We start from the raw sequence: 5601 nt of genomic DNA on the forward strand, positions 1-5601 counted from the left end.
GCTACCTACCAGCTATCAAACTAGTTGGTCTAAATAAAGTTGAGTGAAATTCAAAGTCTGGTCTTTTTCAAGTGTGGACACCTCACAGTCAGAGGAACACTTGACAAATACTATAATTTAGCAGAAATACTATATTAAGCACAAATCCTATAAAAAGCATAAATACTATATTAGGTACAAATCCTATAAAAAGCAGAAATACTATATTAGGCACAAATAGTATAAAAAGCAGAAATACTATAATTTAGCAGAAATACTATGTTAGGCACAAATCCTATAAAAAGAACAAATACTATAATTTAGCAGAAATACTATATTAGGCACAAATCTTATGAAAAGCAGAAATAGTATGATTTAGCAGAAATACTGTATTTAGCACAAGTACCGAAAAGTACCAGAAATACTATGATTTAGCCGAATAGTAATAACTTACAAAATTACAAATATGGAGGCATATTGAAACACAAATGCACAGAAGGACACACAAACACAGGCTCTAATCCAGTCAACCAGTCTAACTACACTGAAAAAAAGGGACTGGCCATCTCTTGGATTTATGTAAGCATCTTGCATGTATTTAACACAATTGCCTCATGTTTTAAAGTTAAATGTAACTATATAGTGTAAAAACTACATGATATGCAGAAAGGGTGTATTAAATTGTTCATATCATGTTCAGGTGAAGTAAGTTAATAAGATAGCAACGTTAAATCTCGTGAAACCACGCGTGATTTCATCTCGCGGGCTTTGGATCGTGGTTTAAAAAAGGCATCCATCTCAGTCAAGTCGAGCAGCCAACTCTACGTTTTTGGTATGTCTTGATTTTTTGAATTAATTTTTACCATATTTCAGCCAAATGTAGTTAAACGTCTAAAGTGCCGCCATGTAACATGCTAAAAAAGAGCCGTTAGCTTATTTGCTGTTTTATCTGTTGTCAAAGAATTGGCGCTTTTTCATTTGAATTTGTCTTTGGCACAAGAGCCGTAATATCACATTAAACCTAATTACGAGGCACTCATAACATAATTTGGTTTTCTGTGTGAATAGATTTGCCAACTGACTCTTCAGTCACATTGTGTATTTACTGCACCGTGGTGTTAGTGAGATTTTGGACATTGAACAGCTTTAGCTAATATCATCAGCGGCATTATGCTAGCTTACATCCCTACCCCTCCTGCCCTCACCTGCTGTCCTTTTGTTTTTGTTTTTGTTTTTGTTTTTTTTGCTGCATATTGAGAGACGACCTCTATTCTGCATTTCACCAGGAGTCAGCTGATGGATTGTGGGTTCAAGGTGTTATGGTAAGAAAGTATATTCTATTTTCGTTTCTGTAACTTAATTATAATAGGTTTTTTATAATTATTAGGTGCATGCATACTCACCCTATTAATACAACTGAGAAATCCAAAATCTGCCATAGGTTTATCTTATACCTGTATGTATTGCCAGAAAGGTGATTACTGGACTCGCATTAATGCACACTTGAACTGAAATGAGGTTGTAACTTGTGGGTTGTTGGGTTGCAAATCAGAAACAAACATCTTTGGATTTTTTTAATCCCATAAGATCTGGAAACACAGTTTTTATTCAACAAAACATTACTGATTAACCAAGCACAGTGCCTGCTGTTATTTCAAAATAATTTTATGTCATTTCAGATGAAATGCAGCATTCCAGTGCATCCCAACCATGCATACAGTCAAGGTTTCTGACGGAGCTGAGTTTCTCTCTGGCAGTCTGCTGAAAGTGTTTGCAAAGTGATCGGGGGAACAGGGCACAAAGCTAATGGATGTAGCTGCCATGATGACAGTAAGAACTTTAAAATTCTTTAACTACAAAGTGTATATGTATTGCATTAGGTCAGTAAAAGATTTTTATGCTACATCCATTGAAACCGTCAACTATTACCTGTGAGTACTGATTCCACTAAAAGGATGCCATAATTTTCGTCATGCATTTACTGGCCCACTGAGAAAAATTTATCTTTTTAAAAAAATAAATGTTCTGGAAACGATATATCCATAAAGTTGATGTCAAACAGGAACTTTTGATATTGCTTTGTAGATGCTGGTGTTGCATGTTGACTGGTTTAAAAAGTCAAGAGTTTTTGTCTGGGATCATTTTCTTCTGTGCTACTGAAAAGTTCACAAATCTCTGTTTTCTTTGTTATAATACTTTAGGATGACATTAATGCTCGGAGTCCCTCATCAAAGTGCTCCGCATCTGTGTGAAAGACAATTGCAACATCTTGGTGCAGGAGTTCATGGTGAGTGTTTTATGAGTAGATTGTGGCTTTGCAACATTTAAAAATGCATTTAGTTATCCACTTGATCCTCATTGGACTGGTTAGGACCAGTAGTCCTCTTTAATAATTTGAAGTTCACATGAGGCCTGGTAGTGAACTCGGCCGCCGGCCCTTGAGGCCCCACCCCCACCCCTGTATTAGGGGTCACATCAGTGTGAAAAAACTTTAAATTTGTCATTCTAATGAACAAAGGAAAATCCCCCCAATATTTACATTAGCTTTTGTTTGAAAAAAAAAAAAAAGACCAACTGACCAACAGCTAACCAAATTGTGGGGCTGAAAGTCTAAATTCTAACATCTTCTGAGTGACATAACCTGGATTTCTGATGGGCCGGTGTCTTTCTAACAAAAACTAATGTAAAGCATTTGAAATTATTATGTTTTTCACCCTCTCTTAGAAACTCTGTTAGACCATGAATGGCAGCATGGCAGGCCACTCTTTGGCTATAGCTATTTACTATGTTGCTTGCATTGGTTTAAATTACTCTAACATTAGAACTGGTAGATTCAAAAGAGATGAGTTTAAAAAGGAATCTTAAAGAAATGTTTTGTGTTTAACCAGGACTTGACTGAGGCCACTGCACAGATTGAGAAAACCACAATGAACATCTGTCTCCAGAGGATGCACCAGGCAATGACTTTTCTGATGTTGTTCTTCAAGATCTGGATAACGTGACCTTTGCAGTAGCCATGCTGTTTGGACCTTTTTTATTCCTTCAACATGAGTTACCCATCACAACTCTGCTACACTTTTGAGGTGATTCAAAGGGTGGTAATGGAGTTGGATGCAACTCAGCTCTCAAGAAAAGCTCACAACTAAGACAAAACTGCTCCTGCAACGAAGCTCACTGTTATGCATGTGAGGTGACCAGCTCTAGGTGAGAGGACATTTAAATCTCACACTTGTTCTGCTGCATTTTTGAAGCTCAATTCCAGGAACGGATCGCAGGGTTCATTTTTATATACTCTGCAACTGCCATGAGGACAAGCCGTTTTTTTTGTTGTTTGTTTTTCCTTTTGCTCTGTACAAGTTCTGTTTGTCTGTTTGGCAGCATTTTTAAATTTGTCTTTGTATTTTTTCTTTCTTTTACTAGTGAAGAGATGTAGCGTGAACAGTTATACAGTCTAAATATCCCATATGGGTCGTGTGAAATGGTATTTTCAATTTCATTCAGTTGAAGTAAAGAACGTTGAATATTTCTAAGTGTGCTGTTTTGAACCAAGATGTCACAGTATGATCAGTGCTGTAATTTTTGACAGTCACTGTATCAATGTTATTTTTGCGTCTCTTGAATAAAGGTTTTGACCTGCAAGTGCTAATTTCTTTAGTTATTGGGGTAAAATGGGAGGTGTTAATAGGAAGGTGTTTGCCAATTCAGTAACCTAATTTAATGTTAATGGAAACTAACACTACCTCAAATTGTTTAGTTATAATTGTTGTTTAACTGAATCTTGACGTCAGAGGCCTTAAATAGAATGTTTTGATTTGTTCTTTCCCAACATTTTTCAAAAGAAAGAGTCTAATTTCTTTACTGTGATTGATTCCAGAGAACACGGAAGAACTGACATTATTTAACTGTTGATTTATATAGATTCAGTGGAGGAGTAATGTCAGTTTAATTCTTTACCTACTGTCAATGCAGTGAAATTAGACATTTTGTTTTGAAAGGTTACTGGTGGATGCCAGCAACCATCTTGGAAGAGAACAATACAATCTGTTATAAGGCCTCCATTTGAAAATTGTGTATTTGATACTAGAATATAATAGCAAAATGTAATTTGAAGATAACATGTAGTATTTAAGTGACCAAGTAGTATTGGGTAAAAGTTATTGAATCGTGTTGGGATAACGTGAGAAAATTGTGAAGGATTAAAATATTCCAAGAGCTCAAATTACTTCATCAAAACATGTTTAAGTCACATTTTATCAACACAAATTGCACAGGTTTATTGAACATGAATAAATTGTGTTAATTTAACTCAATTGTTTAAGTTGCTGCCGAAGCAAAACATCTGTGTGCAACAAATGTCCACCATTGAATTAAGTAAATCCAACAACATATTTTTTTCAGTGTATATTCAATTTAAATCCTACAATGACATGCTGCCAAATAAGGGCAGGGTCCTCTCTCTCCCACTAAACACACACACACACACACACACACACACACACACACACACACACACACACACACACACAGGGAGAGAGAAGTAAGTTTCTAGGTCAGCCTGGGAGCTGCTGAATTTGAATCCACCAATCAGAGTGGCTGTTTACGTTTTCCCGCCAAAGCAGGTGCATCTTTTTACACACGCAGCACAGAGAGGCACAGGATTATTGCAGCCTATTTCTCATAGTGACGACTCCCCTCAAACAAATGACCATAATTTCCTAACCGTAGGGGCTAGAGCGGTCATTCTTACACCGTTTTGTTCAGAAGAGATGGGGGAATCTTCCAGTGTTAACAATTTATCATTAAAATATGAATTATTAAAGATATTTGACTTGTAATGCACCATAACTGAGTAGAGCGAAGCAAAAACTGCCTTGACTTGCCCTCAAACAACGCTTTCTAACTCTAAATCTATTTGGAGTATCGATATCATTCTTTCACCGTAAGAGACAGCAGGCTTTGGTGAACAATCATGGAAATTTTCAGGTCTCTGTGGAAATCCAACAAAAAGTTATGACGAGAGAAAAAAGTGGTTCATTTCCACAGTTTGAAATCTGAAGAAATCTGAGCGAAGGACAAATTTCCTACCCTCAAACAAGTCCAACTCATTTCAGAACGGTAATAGGTGAGAAAGAAATTCTTGAATTGTGAGCGTCACGAGTGTCTGAAGATATACCGGGACAAGCCTCATGTCTTAACTTTGCTTCGTTAAGGAGATATGACGATTCGAATATGCCTCTCATTACAGAAATGCAGCGGTGATTTTGAACAAACTCTCCATTGACTTTATATGGAGAGTTTTCTGACCTTGTGTTAGTCTGAGGAGATTTGCCAAAATTCTATAAATCCCACAACAATGATAGTGACATTTTCGGAAACCCAGCAAAAATACCTATGTTTTGATGTATAATTTGTGGAAGTTGAGTGAAGATTGAGCAAGTAGCAAGAAGTTGTTCGGACATGAAGAGAAGACTGCAAAACCTTCAGTGGCACACTGGAAGCCAAGTGCATAGCAACCATAACAACGCATGTATTTTGTGAAAAATCACAATTTTGCAACTGAAAACTTTAAGAGGCATAAAGGTAAAACGGTAAAAGATTTGAAAAAGCTGAATCATACCTGAA

General features: G+C 36.5%; 1 long non-coding RNA gene across 2 annotated transcripts; it reads left to right on the forward strand.

Annotated features, from left to right (window-relative positions):
* Positions 1–681: 681 nt before the first annotated feature.
* Positions 682–3618, forward strand: LOC145431367 (uncharacterized). Of its 2 annotated transcripts, XR_013911667.1 has the most exons (5): positions 682–811; positions 1266–1301; positions 1659–1809; positions 2181–2266; positions 2868–3618. It is a non-coding gene; the product is annotated as an uncharacterized LOC145431367 (long non-coding RNA). The 2 variants fall into 2 exon arrangements; XR_013911666.1 differs by lacking the exon at positions 682–811 and having other exon boundaries at positions 972–1301.
* Positions 3619–5601: the final 1983 nt, after the last annotated feature.

The sequence above is a fragment of the Astatotilapia calliptera genome, chromosome 10, assembly GCF_964374335.1.
Source record: "Astatotilapia calliptera chromosome 10, fAstCal68.1, whole genome shotgun sequence".
Classification (NCBI taxonomy): Eukaryota; Metazoa; Chordata; class Actinopteri; order Cichliformes; family Cichlidae; genus Astatotilapia; species Astatotilapia calliptera.